Source organism: Varanus komodoensis, unplaced genomic scaffold, assembly GCF_004798865.1.
Source record: "Varanus komodoensis strain SLA01 unplaced genomic scaffold, ASM479886v1 scaffold30, whole genome shotgun sequence".
Classification (NCBI taxonomy): Eukaryota; Metazoa; Chordata; class Lepidosauria; order Squamata; family Varanidae; genus Varanus; species Varanus komodoensis.
The window spans coordinates 2,449,444-2,467,869 of NW_025335762.1; the positions used below are offsets into that span (position 1 = coordinate 2,449,444).

At 44.5% G+C, this 18,426-nt stretch overlaps 1 protein-coding gene across 3 annotated transcripts in view; it reads left to right on the top strand.

Moving 5' to 3' along the window:
• The first annotated feature begins 556 nt into the window (after positions 1 to 556).
• SLC39A14 (solute carrier family 39 member 14) overlaps positions 557 to 18,426 on the top strand; it is a 42,204-nt gene continuing 24,334 nt past the window's right edge. For 2 of the 3 annotated variants that reach the window (XM_044437406.1, XM_044437404.1), the window contains exon 1: positions 557 to 653. The gene's annotated coding sequence lies outside the window, so the exon portion shown is untranslated. Of the gene's footprint in view, positions 654 to 4,136; positions 7,333 to 18,426 lie in introns of those variants that run through there. The other variant, XM_044437405.1, reaches the window with a different exon arrangement.

An 18,426-nucleotide genomic window follows, 5' to 3' on the forward strand; every position in this document is an offset into this window, starting at 1 on the left:
ACTTTGAAGAATCCCGTAGAGATGCTTCTGAGTGGCTCACCTGCCTTTCCCTGTGCCCAGGATTGGTGCGTAATGATGAGAAAGGGGGTGTGGACTGACAGCAGCTAGGTCAACTGTGAGAAAGTAGGTTCATTGAGGGAAGGAACTTGTGCAGCCGGGATCTCTCCCCATTCCCTTTGAGCTTAGCTGCACTCCTTATAGTACCTGAGGGAAAATAAGATTTTCCCAGCAAGACTGACAGACTCCAGACTGCAACCCACAATTATTACTATTTAGCATGCAATCCCGGATCAGGGTAGGGGTTCCCATGGCTAGAAGCTGACTATGCTCTGGGTGTGGGTGGTTAGTTTAAACACCGCAATAACTCACCGTGTGCCAGGTGCGGATGATCCAGCAAACCGCGGGAAACTCGCCTCCCTCCTCGCTGCAACGTGGTAAGGCCACGTGGTACCGGCTCCTTGGCGGGGCCGGAGCCTGGTGGAGCAGCCGACCAATGGGCGCGGAGGGGGGCGTGTCAACGTGCTGCAGCACGGGCAGGCCCGCCTCCACCTTGGAGAGCATGCGCGAAGTGGCGGGAACCGCTCGCCTGTCAGCCAGTTTCTCCGTCGGTCCGGTCGGCGTGCGGGCCTTGCCTGGAGGGAGCCGAGCGCGAGGTGAGGAAGGGCGGGACGGGGGCGGCCTGAGGAGAGACTCGGGGGCGCCTTCGGGAATCGAAGCTGGGCAGGGATGGAGGAGGACGAGGAGAGGGCTGAGGGGGGAGCGTGGCGGGAGCGGAGGAAGCGCGTGTCCTTCCCAACGCGACCCTTCTCAGTTGACCTCCCCTTCTCGAGGCGAGGCGCTTGCCCCCCGCGCCAAAGTTGCCCCTCCGGTACACCCACGCGGCGGTGCATCCTTCCCGCTTTCCCCATCCCGCAAGGGTCTCCCTCCCAGACCCGGCTCCCTTCCTCCCTCCCCTCACAGCCCTTCCTCCGTGGCTCGCCAGGTCATCTTTCAGGGACTGCTCGCTCTCCCCAGTCCCACATCCCCACCCCGTGCACCCAGTCGCCTCTTATGGGGGACCCCCACGCACCCACAGCCTTGGGCCCAGTGTCACGCCCGCAAGAGTACAGTGCATCCTGCCGGCGTTCCCGCTTCCCCCATCCCACAAGAATCAACTCTCTGGACCGATTAAACTTTTCCTCTCCTTTCCATTTGCCCTTCCTCCATCCCACAAGGATGCAACTTCTGGACTCATGCCTTTGTTCAGCTGCTCTCCAGTCCTCCTTTCTCCATCCCCTACGGATCGAACTTCTGGGTCTACTGCCCCCCCCCCCCCCCCCCACCCCTCAGTGGGTTCAGAGCACAACTTCTTCCTATCCCCAGCTAGGCAGACTGCCAGGAACCGATCCCTCTCTCCAGTGCTCCCTCCCCCCACTAGGACACCCAACTGGGTCTTCTTAGAGAACCAGTGTGGCAGAGCAGCTGGAGTGTTGGACTGGAACTTAGAGGATCTGGATTCTAGTCCCAGCTCAGCTATGAAGCTCAATGGGTTTGGGCCAGTCACAGAATCTCAGCCTAACCTAGTTCACAGGGTTGTTGTGAGGATAAAATGGAGAGGAGAACTTTGTAAGCTGCTTTGTGTTCCTTGCCAGTGGAGGAAAGGTGGGATATAAATGTGAGGTGCAAAAATTTTACTTCTAGGCCTTGTGTGTCTCCCCAGCACAATTAGGCATCTTTCCAGTATTTACCTCTGTCCCACAAGGATTTGACTCTGAACCTACTTCTCTTTTCTTTCCTCATTGTATGGAGAGCAAAATCCTTCTTAGTAATAACAAGGCAGTCTTTGAAACACTGATCCCTCTCTTCCAATACTATATTTCCTGCCATTCGTGTAACATCCAATTGTTTCTAGTTCAAGATCACAAATTCCCCCACAAAAGTATTTCTTTCCGGTATTTCCTTTCCCTTCATCCCACAAGGACATGATTCCTGCACTCACTTTTCCTCTATTCTGTACCTAAGCAGGCAGAATGCCAGGAACTGATCCAGCTCTCTGGTGTTACACTCCCTCCACTGCTTCACATCAAGTATCTCATCCAAGATCACTGCTCCCCTGCCCCCACACCTCCGAGATTCGACTCCTGGGCCCAATTTATTTCTACTCCCTGCTACCCTCATGGGAAGTTGCCATCTATTGTGTCAGAGCCTTGGTCTACTTAGCCCAGTATTGGTGGCACTGACTGGCAGCAGCTGTCCAGGGTTTCAGGCAAAATTATATCCCAGACCTTCCTGGGGGTGCCAGGGACTGAACCCAGACTGGTCTGTGCGCAGAACAGGTTCTGTGTTGCTGAGAGATGTTGTCATCAGCCATGCGGTCTGTCTGAGGCTTAACAAGCCCAGCGTGCCCTCCTGTGATTAATCATGCTCCTCTGCTGCCCAGCATTCATTCAGAGGCTGCCTCTCAGCAGACCCTCACCCATTCCCACCTGTCTGTGCTGCTCATGCAGTCCACACTTACATGGGGTTCACCTGGATTGCCCTTACTCCAGGATCCAGTTTTTTCCTCACCTCTAGACCACTCCCCTTGAACAGCCATACAGTCTGACATATCCAGTAAGTACTGCTCAGCCCTGTTGAAGTCTGACCTTGTTCAATTTTAACTTCCTTTAATAAATGTCTTTCACATCAGAGTCTCACCCAGTCTCCCTCCATCCCACACACATCATATATCCATGAAACCAGCATAGCTACAGGATTTCACTGGGGACAGGAGTAAATTTCCTGTATTTTAGGTGCTGCCAGATGCCAGGTATGGATGTTCTGCTACTTTCTTTCTTGATATTTACTAAGCTTTTGCTCTAAGTAATGCTGCACTTGCTGGACAGGACTCAGCATGTCACTCAGAGCCTGTAGCACACACAATAGATGAGAGAAGTGCCATGTTATGGATTTTCGCTTCAGGAATAGAGTTCTGACCTGTGAAAGGGAATCTGTATAATTTACTGGCAGGAATGCATTAATCAACATTTCCGTTAGGAAATAACTGCATTACACACACATCCTTGTAACTGAACCATGATACAGCTTGTTAAGCTAAACTGTAGTTTTGGAAGATTCGAATGTAGAGTAAAGAAATATTATAAGGCCTTTTCCCGTCCAATGTTTCCCATTCCATAACCTTTCCCTCCACAAAACTCCAAAGCTGTGTTTGCCGGGACAAAAAGGCTGTCAGAACTATACAGGGGAAGAAAAAGTCACTTGAGAAAGCTGAGAAAGAGGGTTGGGCTTCTCTGTTTTAAATTTGGCTCTGCTCTTCACTCCCTCTACCCTTAATGCACTTTAGTTATTGAAATGTTTAAATCAGACAATGGGAGAACATCAGTGAAAATAAGAAACTCTAAAGGGTATCAAATGTTTTTGCAGTAAAAACATCTGTTGAACTAAGTAATTTTATGGGGTTTAAGGTTAGTCATGTGTTAATGTTTGCATCTAAAAGAAAGAGGAGTAATTCAACAGCAAAAACAAAATATAGCATTGGTCAATAAATGAAAATTCAATCTATAGGGATGCAGTTGAGAAGGTTTGATAATTGGCAAGTCTGGTTCATTAGTTTGAATATTCTTAAAAATAAGTTTCATAATCAAATGCTTCTACTAAAACATTGCTGTATACTTTTTGATCTTCTTTGTTTGTCCTGTTGAAAAGATTGAAATCCTCTCTCATATTTATTTTCTATAATTAAAATACAGACACTTAGCAATACATTTTGTAGACCTTCATACAATATCCAATGTATACATGTGCATTTTATGTCTTCTATTTGTATGCATTGAATCCTATCAGATGTGTTGTTAAATGTCTAAATTCTGCTTGAGTCTTAATGTAAGGATGAAAATATCAGTGACATATGAAAAGCAATCCTTATTTGACTGAATTGCTATGATATAACTTAACCCACAGGTCCCCAGTGCAATATCTGTGGGTATCTCCTGCGGTACCTAGACAACTCTTTGTTCCACACTTCTATCACACAAACAAAATGATAAAAAAATTGAGACGTACTTAGAGCACCATCTTTCTTGTTCCTAAACCTGCTGGTGATCAGGAAGAGAAAGCAAGGGAGATGGGAGAGAAGGAACAAGGCTAGAAGTTGGAGGGGAGGAAACAGTGTGGTAAAAATGTGTGGGGGAGAAATAATGGGGCTGGAGGCTGGGAGTGGAGAAAAGCATCAAGATGAAGGGTGGAGTGGGAGAACAAGAGCTAGGCTAGGGAGAAGGCTGGAACAGGGAAGGGAAGGGAATGGTGAGGAGAGGGGTTGGGTGGAGAGAAGGCTGGGTGTGGTGAGACAACAAAATGGAAAAGTCCATGTAGAGGGAAGAAGATTGAGTGGGCTGGGAAGTAGCTCTTTTCATTCATTCTCCGCCTTGCAGCCTCTAGTCTTGCTATTTCTGTTCCTTGCCCTGGTTAGCCTCTCTTCTAGCCAGGCCTGTATGGCAACTGATCTGTGGCTAGCTAGATACTTCATGGGAGCCATTTTGTGGTGATGCTCACAGCAGTTTCTCAAATTCCCAAATGTGTTCAAAGGTCCAAAAAAGTTTGGGACCCCTGGCCTAAACTGAATTCTTTATCGTCTCTGTTGAAGGTCTTTGTCACAGCTCTCTTAAGTGCCTTGTCCTGGTGCGGGAATGCAGAGTGGGTTAGCTGATGGGCCAGCATGCAGCATGGAGAGCCTTGTGACTTGACAGGGGTTGCTGCTGGCAGCTTGCTCTTAACTTTGCAAATATATCTTGGGAAACTGCCCTTTTGATACATAGGACAGAAAACAATTCTCTGGAAGTATCTGGAGAGACTTCTGTCTTGTTACTATTAAGGTCTGTTGCTTTCTTCATTGCAAGCCACGCAGCACAGTAAAAGCACTTGATGTAACATGGTTTGTTTTATGCACTTGAGAGGTTGTGTCTGGGGAACCTGTGTCAATAATCTTTCCCCCTTGACTTTAGAAGGAGTGTGCATGTGACTTAGTGTACTGGAGAACCCTTGTGAAACAGGCTGTTATTTTACAACTGATTGAGAAGAATTTTGGAATACAATGGTGTGTACTGGCTAGATACAACAACCCAGTTTGCACTTAATGGCTATTGTAAGTTCATGAACTCACAGCTAGCCACAATCTAGTATGAGTGAGCAAGAATCTATCTACAGTGCTCTCCTGCCTTTTGTTTACACCCTGCAGTTACCCTTTTTGTAGGTTGATCATGTAATGTCTGAACCAGGTTTTCTGGATTAGGGATTACACAACAGAAAGTAAATCTACACTCTGTTCTTGGGCTGACTTGGGGCAATCATGGGTTTTTAACTGAAAACAGAAGTGAGGAGCAAGTTGGAGGCAGTGCAGTGGCTGGCTCCCCCTCATGTCCACAAAAATCCATGGTTTATATAACCCAAGGTTTATTGTTGTGTGCAAACCAATTCAATATAAATAAAAGGTTAGTTCTAAGCAAGATACGTTTGATTTTTCTTGCCTTCGAAATCCATTCCCTCTCCCATGTTCTCTCTCATCTCCCTCTCTTCCTTTTTCCTGGTACCTAGCCAAGCATGGTACAGCACACGTGGAATATTTCTTGGTATACTCAGTGTCTGTAGGGATTTTTGAATCCCAGTTTAATCACTGAAGGAAACAATGGAAGCACAGATGCTTGGAACGCAAAGGCTTTCATTTATTTTGTATAACTCTGTTTTGCCATTGAGACATTTGGGAAATAGGAGATTTTAGATAGTTTTAGCAAATAAACCTGCTAGCTTTGCTGCAGATAAACATTTATACTCTGAACCTGTATATTGTATTCAGTGTAATGCAAAAGCTGAACTAAGTATCTAGGTTTTGTTTCTTTCGTGGACTCACTAGATAGTCTCTGGTAAACTACGCAGTCCAGTTCACACTTTGCCATGAGGAGTTGCTAGCACTGACGTACCTTGCAGGATTGTGATAAGGATTATATTGAGCATTATTGTGAAAAGGGAGGATAGACCTATTTCAAGTAAAGATTACAATAAGCATTGGGAACATTTGGTACCAGTACTGCAGAAATGCTAGAAACTATTCTCACATTTTTAGCATCTCTGCAACAAGCATAACATGTGGTGCAGAAACTGTAACTTACCTTATATGCAGATTATTTCCTGGGTTGCTCCTTCATTGTGATTTTCTTATACCCTGAAGAAATAATCTTGGTGGGAGGAGGATAATCAGGTCAGAGCATATCTTTTAATGTCTGCACAACAGCATTTTATTATCACATGTATAACGCCTTTAAGTGAACAGTGTGTACTACTGAATTGCAGCCCAAGGTCAGCAGTTTCCATTTAGTTTTATCTCCATTTTGTGGAATTGCAAGCTGTGTTTGTTAAAGGAGCCTTAAAGAAACAAAAAACACATTCCACCCTGAACTTGTGCAGTTGTACTTGGACATCCTCAGTATGTTTTGTGCAGTGTGCTAAGCAGTAGCCTGTGAGGGTGGTAGTGATATGGAAAGGAAAGTTAAAGTTATGGAACAGGTTGTGGGAAGCTGTGAAATAGCTTTGATTACTTCTGCTTACGGGAGTGAGCAAATTCTTGTGACTTAATGGGCGCTCGGATATAATGGTGCCCGTTTCAATAGTCCCTCCCACTGTCTATTTGTACTGCTTCCCTTTTTTGGAATTGTTCTTAAAATTAGTTCGTGTCTCTTGGCAATTTGAAATATTGTTTATAAAAGTTACCCATGCAAGCTTTTATGCACACAGTTTGTTCAAAGGTGAATTATAAACTGGCAAATCACAGATCAAGACCCAACAATCCTCCCCACTACACAAAATTTTCTGTAGCAAATGGATTCTAAGAGAGTCTTGTGAACACCCTGTGAGGTAGGACCAGCAGCCTTATGTCAGATGGCGGCATTTTTCTGGTGCATGAACCCCGCTGTAAGGCAACTTGAGATAACAGTGACAAAATAGTTCAGATGCAGGGGTGGGGGTGTCCTGTGACTGCACTTGACAATGACATTTCCTAGATATTGGACCTGAGCCAAAGCAACAGTACCTGGGAAAGAATTTGACCCATGCATTACACAGACAGATCTCTTGCCTCCCTGTTAATAAGTGCGCGCGCGCGCACACACACACACACACACACACACACACACACACACACACACACACATCTGTGATCAGTGCTGCCGTCTTGTGGACTTGGGTACTTTTTGCCAGGAGTGTTTCTGGTGCTGGGACTGCCTGGTCTGACAGGGACTGATCTGCGCTTGACCTGTAGGAGTGCCTCTTGGAGCCTGTTGTAGTGGAGGACTTTAGTGTGGCATGGTAAGGACAGTAAAGTAGTAAAATACCTAGATACTTTTCCGTGTGTATGAAAAGGGGTGTTGTTTTCTACGCTTTCTGTGTGTCAATATGTACTTTTTCCATTTCAGCTTGCAGTGCAGCCTGGGAGTTACTCTGTAGGGATGTTGAAGGGAAGGAGAAGCGGCATCTTGTGTGTGCTGCACCGTAATCCCTCTTGGAATGGCTTCCCTCAATTTCAGTGTAATTTGAGGAACAGCCAGAGTGCTGTTCCAAATTCTGACCCCCCCTCCCCCCAGTTTGTGTAGCACTGATGTACATAACTCTTCATAGTCTAACATAAGTTTTAAAAGATAGGATACTGCCCTGAGGTACTCACAGTCTGAATGACCAAGCCACTCCAGGTCTGTGAGGCATACCCAATTCAGCCTATAGCTGGCACCTCTTCATATTTTTCCTGTAGCACAGTCCTGATTAAGGCTATTGCCAAGGATGTGGTTTTGCAAAGAACAAAAGAACTTCAAGCATTCATTACTACTAAAAACAGCTTTTGGTTCTGTCAAATTAACCATGCTGGAACCAACAGCCTGTTCTGATTAGAACCAAGTGTGGTTTTCCTTTGATGGCCCAAATGGGGGAGAGAATCTTTCTCTTGCCACCTATTCTCTTTCTTTCACTCACAACAGCCCTGTCCTTTTGCTTTGTCCCCTGTTTCTGGAAGGCAAAGGACTGGACAGGGATAGCTTGATTTCAGTAATCTGTGATTACCAGATCATCTCTAGGTTATCATCTCTAGGCTAGATTACTACAATGCACTTTATGTGGGGCTGCCCTTGAAGACAGTTCAGAAGTAAAGGTCCAAATATATAAGGCCAGTTCTGGCCCATCTGCACTGACTGCCTGTATGCTTCCAGTCCCAATTCAAGGTGCTGGTATTAACCTATAAAGCCCCACATGGCTTGGGACTGCAAGACTTGTTGGAGTGCTTCTCCCAACCCCAATCTGCCTGAACACTATGCTGTGTCCCTAGGGCTTTTCTTGAGAGGCTAGGAGGATGGCAACTAGGGGAAGGGCCTTTTCTGTGGTGGCCCCTATCTTTGGAACAGCCTCCCTGCTGTGGCATGCTTCGGGCTAAATTTGCCATCTTTACAGAGGTCATTCTGGGGCCTGATATGATTAGTCAGGTGCTTTTCTTTTACTCTTGGCTGGGTCTTTTTAAAATGATCTTTTAATGTGCTTTTGTGTTCTTTTAATTTAATTCATAATGCTTTTATCTATTGTATTTTGCTGTTTGGATACTTTGTTGTAAATCTCCTAGAGTTCTTCAGCTATGGGTGATATATAAATGATAATAATAATAATAATAATTAATGGTAATAATAATAATACATAATGAAGAACCAATAAGTATCCAAATGATCTAACTGTGTAGGGGAATGGGTTTGGAAGTCATTAAATCCAGCCCTCCTTCCCATAGGAGGCTAACCCCGCTATGCCCTTTACTCCAATGGGATGGTGGTGGTTCAAACCATAGCATGCCGTAAGGGGCAAGCTGGATGGGCTAGGTCATGCTTAAATCATACCAAAGCTGTTTATATGAGTTCTTTTTCAAATGGCTTGAATAAACAATGTTGTCTGTGTAGGAAAAATAAACCCTAGAATTATTTGATCAGTATGAATTGTTGGAAATCCCCTGCCCTCTTAAACATACAATGTAAATGCATGATTCTAATATATATTGAGTCCTGGCACTGGAGAATGCATAGGTGTCAATATCAGTGAAATGTTCTGACCAACCATTAATCTTTTCTGTAGGCTCCCATGATCAGTCCATCTTCCAATGCTGTGGGAATGTTTCCATAGCTCTGTCTTCCTGGAACAGTGGTTTGCATTTTCCAGGAACCCTGCCTCTTCCTTAGTCAAAAGCTCACAGCTCCCAAGATCTAGCTGTAGCTCTCCTTTCAGCTATAACTGCATTCCAGAGTTTTCAGGAAGAAAGGAAGAGGAGTTTATCTGTTTATTATGTCCAGTTATATTATTCATCCCTTGGCATCTAGTTCAGTATTGTCTGCTGCCCCTCATACTTTGTTTTCTTCCATCTTCTTTGCTTTTGAAGCTCTCATGTTGTCATCTCTGATACCTAAAGAAAGGGAATTGTTGAAATTTTTGTGAGGGGAGAATTGTTTTTGATCATGAGCTTCTGCAGATAGATCGGTATTGCTAAAAATATTGCTGAGACTTATTTGTGTTGTATCCTTTGCCCAGGCATTCCACTGACATATATTCATTTGCCACGTATCACCAGAGAGCATGTTTTGGCCTAGAGACTAAATATCGACAGCCCTGCCCTCTCTTTTTACAATCTCCTGTCGTGCTTTTCCTCTCTGGCAATGAGTGGCTTCACAGCCTGCTTTTTACATTTCTAGGCCAGAAAGCTTCTGTTGCTACCTGCACAGCACTGTTTGCGCCTGCATCTTGGCACTTGGCAAAGGAGAAGCTGCACAACACAACCTCAGTAACTTACTCAGAGTTTCCATGAATTCTGGCAGTATGTATTCTAGAATGCTTCGGACTTCCTCCTCCCTCTCCTGACTGTTTAAAGAGTCATTCTCATTTATACCCATCCATTTAACTCAGTAATTTCTGTTTCCAACCCAGAGTGGTTTGCCCTGGTTCTGGCCACACTTGTATAGAGTTGTTGCATCTGAATGTGTATCCCTTGTTTGATTTCAGAAGATTTTTCCTATGCATACTGGTTCAGATAAAAGAGAAGAAAAGGGAAGAAGGACTATTGGTTTATAGGTTTATGGCTAGGTAGGAAAGAGTAACAACGCTGTATGCATTTAGAGAGCATGACTTTGACATTGGCCCTTTGTGTGACTGCCATTTTGTAGAAAAGAGAAAAATCCCTTGCGTCTCACTGCCACTCCAACCTCACTGGGTGCCTTTTATAATCCTTTTTGTGATCCATCCCTTCAGGGGAAGAGCAAAGTTGGCTATATGCAGCAATGGTGTCAAAGCAGTTACCCCCAGTGACTGCGGGTAAAGTGTAAGAGTTGTCTCTCTTCAAGTCCTTTTGTTCCCTAGCATGTGTCTGTTGAAAACAGGGAGAAGCAGGCCTTGCCACTTGCACTTGATTAGTCTACTGAAGTAACACTGGGTGTGCCTTGGAAAGTGTGAAGCGGATTTAGGAATGGCATTCAGCTGAACTAGGCTTGGATGCAAATGAATCTTTTGGGCCTTTGGATTTGCTTCGATCCATGTCCCGCTGAAGCAGCAGAATACTGCCACACATTTTTACCCGTACATGGTCTTAAACTACTTCACACAGTTATTATGAAGATAAAATGGAGGGGAAGAACCTTGTAAGCTGTCTTGGGTTCTTTGAAGAGGAAAAAGAGATGAAAATAGGTATAATATAGTGACCCGGAGCAAGTTAGTACAATAGAAATTTAAATGGCCCCTTATTCCACCAAGGGCCTAGTTCATTTTTTTTGAAAAGGCTAACTCCTCTCTACCCTACAAGCTGACTCTGTTTCTCAAGGAATTCCTGTTACTTCTGTGAAACAAAGATTTCAAAGTTAAGCTAAGCTGTTAAGACTATGGGAATGTCAATCTCCTTTTAATAAGAAAGCAGTAAATTTTGTGCAACAGCACAGGGAGCCCCTGTCAGGACTGTGTGTGGAGGATTGACAGAAAAAACGCTTCTTGCCCCATCTTTTTATGCTTTGGGGAAAGAAAACAAGTCTCTTTGGTAGCCAGATGGGTCCAGTCAAGCCTTACCGCTCCAGTGATGGTTGTGCCTCTTCTCTGTCTGGCAGTGGTCCAGAGCTGTTCTGGGTCAGACTACAGGAGACTGAAGTCTGTCACACATAAACAGAACTTGTATTTAATGTGGCCAGGAGCCTAGTAAATGGGCGTGGAAGTATAATTCCTCTTTAGGTCATAAGCAGTGTGTCTTGCTAACGGCATGGATTGCCAGAAGACACACATGCCTCATGTGAGCATAATGATGGAATCCAGTGGTTAATAGTTTGATATCGATCCCTCTGATATCCCTGCACAATTCTGGATGACTAGTGCAAGGAACCCTAGATTTCTACCCTTTTAGGCCTAGTGAGGTTTACACAGATCAGATTGCTTGTGAGTCTACCCATGGGATGGTTAAGTCATGGGTATTTGTCACTATGCCAAACCAGTGAGATTGCCAAACCAGTTGGCGAGTCACTTGGCTGCCTGCGTCTGCTTGCATATTAACCCAGGAAGTATGCACACCACTTCTGGCTTGTGAGCCATGGTTTTAACCCAGCAAGAAACCATGGGTTGAAAATCTACGTTGTTTCTCCCCCAACAGTTTGGATACTATAGCAGATAACCTGGGATAGCAGGAACAGGGCGTTCCTGGGTTGTTCGGCAAAGCAGAAATGGATGTGGGAGGCAACTTTTTGGTTTAAAACAACATGCAAACTGTGTGTCTGTTGATGCAGAGCATGAGTAGGCTATTTGGTTCATTTGTCAGGGCATATCCTTCAAATACCAGGGAGCAGATAAGTGTGTTGCAGACAAGCTGAACCTCCCATAAAATGGTTGGCTTGCACATTTCTGCCTTCCTGAGCACCTAGGGTCTCAGGAAAGGGGTGGGAAAGTGTGAGGATTTGTGTCCAAACAAAAAGGTGAGAGATCTTGTTGTGAAGTAGGTGATCTACTGATCTACTGAAGTAGGTGATCTAGCTTTGCATTCTCTTGACTGCTTGCCTTTTGATGAGGGTTAAGAAAATACAAAGTAAAAAGTAAACTTTTGTAGGCAACTTTCCTCAGTGTCATGAATGGACATGGCACTTTGACAGGAGACATTTCCCAAGACATTGACAAGGGTGGAGTTTTCATTCTTTTCACCGGAAAATGCACACTTGTGAAAGATTGGAATATTTTTTTTTAAGGATGAAGGCATTTAAAGGCAATTAAAAAGTGTAGGCAGTGGAATCTTCAAGATGCCCATGAGAGGACAACCCATGGTGGGCCCAGTTGTCAGTCATGCACACTCCGGCTCTTTCACAAACAACCCCCACTGTATAGCTTATTTGCAAAGTGTGAACTCATCCACTGAGCTGTATGGAATGCAAAAAAGAGAGCGCCATGGATTCACCACAGGCCATTTAACCTATTAGGTATTCGGGCAAGAAACATGCAGCCACTTGCTAGTAGTAGCCTTCAAGTCTTTTCAGATCTGAGACTCAAGTCCAGAGTGAGTTGATTTAAATCACTAAAAATTAAATGGTTGCTTTAGATTAAGTTTTCCTCCCATTTCATTCACATATTTTGAAACAAAAGCAGCAAAGGCTACAGATCTAAATAAAGATTTTTCTGTGAGACAAGGGAGCCATTGCTTTAGTGCCTTGAAAATCTGTATCATGTACAGGATGCGGAAATAATTGCATAGGAAGGTCTACTGCAGCTTTTTTGTGCTCCTTCCATGATCACTGGCAGGCTCTTCAAATAAAGTATGGGAGCTGAAGCCAAGGGAAAGCAAAATCACGAGTGGTCTTTGCTCATGAAAATATATGGCTGGGAGAGGTGCTTTGGTGCTCCAGGCTCTTCTCAGTGTTTCCATACCTTTTCATGCTTTCCCCAGACTGTAGGTGCTCAGGAAGGTGAAAAAGTGCAAACTACCCGTCTTACAGAGCTGTCAGTTTAGACAGTTAGCTTTCAAAACTCAGGCTCCCGTTTAAAACAGGTTTTTTGACAGAGCTACCAGAATGTTTTGTCTGGGACATACAGAGTTCAGTGTGAAGTTTACTATAATTTGCAGCCAAGGATAAGGGCTCCAAGATCCTTGTTTTGTTTCTCCTCCCCACCACACTTTAGCTTCTCTGTTTGGATGCATTCCAGTAATGGCTTTTTACATATGTGTAGCCCACGCATGCAAAGAGCAGCTTGGGTATGAGCATCTTACCTGCAATTTCTTAAATGTTGTTAAGGAATTATGAACACAGTTCCTGGGCATCTGCAGAATAGGTAGAAAGTTAACATTTGTATTTACTCCATTGATGGGATGGGAACCCTGTGTGCTTTAGCTCAAAGTTCACAAGTAGTTAACATCTGTGTGTACACCTTTGTTCTAGAGACAACCAAGGTACAATTTCATCTACACTGGCAATATAATTAACATAGCAAACTAGATAATATCAGTTGCTTTATCTTGGATGTTTAAACCAGCATTTTCTTAGTTGCCTGTTGTGCATGAGTAGAACCTTTAGGTGACTAGATGGAATTTTTCCTAAGTCATCAGTGTGCTCTTAAGTATAACCTTGGATATCTCTAGGTTGGCTGGCTAGTAAGGGTGATTTATAGTCTGCTAGTGTCTCATTCAGGTTTGACTAGTTTGATTTATCAACAGGTATACATTGATCTGATTTGCACCCCATTTAGCCACCCACTGTAAGGGTTTGGGGCATGGGCAGCAGGGATGCACTGAAACCCAGGCAACTGAAACCAAGGTGAAGCAAGTCCAGCATTCAGTAACAAATCCAAGTTGCAATCCAAAACAGCCCAAGGTCAGAACAGTGAGTAGACAATGGAACAAGGCAAGGTGTTACCCGATAAATAAGAACATAGTTGGAACAGGCCAGAAGTCTGGAACTGATAAGGCAACATGACAAGGAGCAGTTACTTTGGAGCAGGAACAGGTTCCAGAAGCAGGCAAGATCCAAAGCACAGGGAAGGAGTTCAAACCCTGGAGAGCCATATTGCTGAGGAAGCTCCTGGAAGGAAGAGCCAGCTCTTAAATAGCTCTTCCCCCAGGTCGCCCGGGTGGTGCTCATGGAGGCCCTGGTAGCTCTAGTAGAGTCTGAGATCAACCCTGCACCTACCTGTTGAGAGCTGAGTTTCCTCCTTCAAGCATTCAAAAGCCACAGACCATTTTCCTTGCAATGAGTTCTTTATTGACCCAAAAGCACAAATAATCCAGAATAAATATGTGAGCATGTACAGAGTGGTTTGTTGAACCCAGTCAGGAGTTCATCTCCTGATTCAGAGCATGCCTGGGCCACATCCTTTTGGAGGGGGCCTTCCGAAACCAAGCACGTCTCCTCTCTGTGTGCAGATCCTGTAATTGGCCTGCCCTCCTCTGCTGATGCCTCATCATGGGGTCAAGAGCCAGGGCTGCCTGACCTTTGTCTGAGAAACTCCCTTGTTCACAGACCCCTCCCACCTGCTGTCTATCGTGAATATTCCCATGGGCCACCTTCCCACCTGCTTGCCTCGGCTTCTTTCATCTCCAGCCCATCCATGCTAGTCCTCACTTGTTCTGTTTCACATTCCAATTTGGATTCTTCTTGAGAAGGAACACCCAAAAAGCCATCCTTCGCACTCCCATTATTCTGCTGCTAGGCCAACAGACAGAGCTCTGGAGCTGCCCAGAGCCTGACACTCACAATGGTTTTTCAGTTCATGCAGACCTGATATATTTTCTGTATGGTGACTTAACTTTTCACTAACAAGCCATAATAACAACCCATGACTTGTCTGAGGGGTTGTTCGTGCTCTGATAGTTTATCCTGTCGCTCAGCAAGAGTAGAACCTCACACACACCATTTTTCATGATCTTGCCAGTCCTCTTCCCATGACTGGTTTCTCCATTGATGCCCAAATGGCTGTGAGTTTGTCAGGTTTTTTTGACCCCTGAAATGTAAGCAAACATTTTTGTAATTTTTCTTTTTTGATGTTTTTGTTGGTCTTTCACAAGCAAACTCTTGCAGCTTTCCAGTATGTGTCACCTTTCCTGGTCAATTTTTCTTGAATACTTCAGCCGTTAAAGGCATGAGGCAAAATGTACAAGAAAACTGAAAGGACTAATTTGTGCACAGTTGAAAAGTACCAGGGAAAAATAATAGTAAGGGAGAAGCAGGGTTCATTTGTTCCAGGTTAAAGGACAGAAAATGGCAGAATCAACAGGAGAAAAATGGGGAGGCACAACATCTCCCACTTACCAGTGCAATTCTTTCAATTATAAGCTTTGAGTGAAAGTTCTCAGTATCTTCCAACTTTTCAGTGTTTCCCCAAGTCTGTGGTTAGTCCAGAACTGGCTCCCCTCCCACACATATATGCATATTTTCTGTGGCTCCTTGTTAGAGTAATTGCTGCTGTTCCCTGAAATACACACACACATCCTGACTGAGAAGTAAATGGAGGAGGGTGGAGTCGAGCCTTTTGGGAAAAGAAGGGAAGAAGGAATTCAGTGATAAATCTACTCTACATGTGGGCAAGAGCTGTTCTCACAACCTGGAGGGGACGCTACTCTGGCATTGCTGAAAACAACCTTCATACGAAGCACCCTGTAGCACAAAAAAACCTGTCTAGCTCAAATAAAGAATTATATTTTCAAAGCTTTCTGTTTAGACCTGCAGGAAGGGGAAAAGGGGAGATTGGGTCTCATGACATGCTTGATACTCTAGCCTTGGACACCAACTGTGGGAAAACTAGATAATGGGCATACTTGTGGACTTCTGGAGCAGGAACTGGGAAGGTTGCTAAACTTTATTATGACCTGAGAGACAAAGTTGAATTAGGCTGAAAGGAAATAGCAGTGCTTCAGAGCCAGTAATTCCTTGCAGAGCTTTTAGGCTAATTATATGGATATTGTTTGATGCTTCTGGCACTTGGCTGTCCCCATGCTCCAAGTTGGAGAGTAAGGGTGCTGCCTAGGCGTATATTCTCTCCTTGCATCTCCATAAGGTTATGACAAATGCTCTGTGCCTGAACGAAAGCTGCAGTGGTGGTGGTGGTGGTGTTAATAATAATAATTTATATTTCTCTAGTGGATGGGGCAAGCTGATGAGGGAACATGTGTTGTGCAGTCATTATCTGGATAAGGACCAGTAAACTGAGACTCGATCCAGGCATGATGTTGTGGGTGGTCTGCCTTTCTGATTAAGTGGCAGTCAATTTGTGTGTGGTTTTGCTTTCCTTTTGCTTTGCTTTGCTTTGCTTTGCTTTGCTTTGCTTTGCTTTGCTTTGCAGTGGGGGGTCCTTAGGGAGTCTATGCATTTATGGGCTTAACTCTTCAGGCATACTAAAATTAGTATGTGAGCAGTTTTCTGTGCCTTTGCTTTTTTCTTAAAATATAAATGATGTAAAGGAATTATATGGCATTGGGTTTCATCTCTTAAAATGTTTATTTATTCATTAGATTTATATCCTACCTTTTTTTAAAGAACTCAAAGCAGTTTATGTAAGTATCCTGCTCTTGCTCTCCATCTTATACCTGCAACAACCCTGTGAGGTAGGCAGGACTGAGAGTCTGTGGTTGGCCCAAACTCATCCAGTGTCTAGTGGGGGCTAGGACCAGATCTCCTGGGTCCAACACTGGATAGTCATCTTCTCTTTGGGGTGTTCTTAGAAGTAGCATCTTCTGGGTAGAGCATATTGTCCATCCCTGGCATAGTTGTTGGCCAAATCCATCTCTCGTGGCTTCCATTAACCCTTTTATAAAAGAGGGGTGAGGATCCTTGGTGACATCTGCCTTTCAGTGGGATTGAGAGGGCTAATTAGAGATTTAATGATGGAGACTGCAAGAGGCACTAAATAGTGCTCGATTTCTTCACTAAGAGTAGAACTGTTACAGAGGCACACTCCCTTCTGTACCATCAGTTCCTTGTGGATTTATTCATATTCGTTACTTTGTGGCATAAAAATAACCTCTCCCAAGGTCTTGTGCACATTCGAAAAGTTTCTGCGGCCTACGTGCTGGAAAAAAAATCTTCCATGTGGTAAAAAATTCCATTATGCTCTGTTCTTGTCTGACCAGTAGACGGTGTATTCTGGAAGTAATCTTGCATGACTCTGTTCATTTGCCATCTCTTTGCTTTGCCTTCTAGAGTGTTCTTAGCTGGTCAGGTACTGAGCAATCCTGCTTCAGTAGTTCTGGGTAAAAATAAACTCTTTCACATATGTGTGCCACTTTTCTGTTTGCACAGGGTAACCCACCCTGACCTTTCCAGAGGCAACAGCAGCTGTTCTGTTTCTTTTGCCTCTTTCCATAGCAGTTGTTTGTATGCCTCTACTAAGGAAGCAAAGCATGTGGAAAACCTAAGTGACTGACTCTTAAAGCTGAAGGTAGATGAGTTGACTAGAATCACGTACCTGATCCTGCCTGATCTTGGAAGCTAAGCAGGGTCAGTCCTGGTTAGAATCTGAGACTTGAGTCCTGCATGGAGCAGAGGGCTGGACCTTCTAGGCCTCTTCCAGCTGTAGGATTCTACGATTCACATTTTTGATCCACTTGACCATGGATTGTTTATCTAGGTTGGACTTGGGAAGCATGGCATTATACGTAGTTTCCGATCTTAACTGGAGGAGCAGGTACAGTTGGTGGTGCTGGGGGACTTCCCTTTCACTCCATGGCTCTTGACCTCCTATATTTTTTAGCATCTACATGAAACTGCAAGACAAAGCCATTTGGAGTTTTGGGCTGAAGTTACGACAGTGTACAGGTGATACCCAGGTGTTTCTACTGCTCCTAGGAAGACTGTGAAACTCTTGAACCTTTGTCTGGGGTGGGGTGGGGGTGAGTAAGATGAGCAGGAAAACCGACCACTCTGCATGGAAGATTATAACTGACCTTAGCCGAGACTGCACTCTTCCTGAAAGATTAAGCATGCCTTCTTCAGGATTTGTTGCTCACTAGGGAATCTTGGGTGGCAGTGGGGGCCGCAAATGTTTTTTACCAGCTCAGGCTGAATGCCAGCAGCAACCTTTTCTGGAGAATTCTGGTCTTGCCTTTGTTATAGGTGCATTAGTAATGTGCAGGCTGGACCATAATGCACCATTCAGGGGGATGCATTTAACAACCATTTGGAAATTGCAGCTGGTGACAGACACAGGTGGTCAAGTATTGATAGGGGTTAGTCCATTAATATGACCCCTGTAATAAGCCAGCCCATCCTCAAACTGCATCTGAAGTGCTGGTTTTATTCTTTGGAGCCTTGCAGCAGTTTGGGGCTGAGTTATTTGAAAGACTGCCTGCATTTTAGGGCAAGGGAATTCCTTTTTGCTCACCTATCCCTTGAGAACAATTGTGTTGAAGAGTATAAGGGAGAGAACCTTTACTGAAGTTGCCCC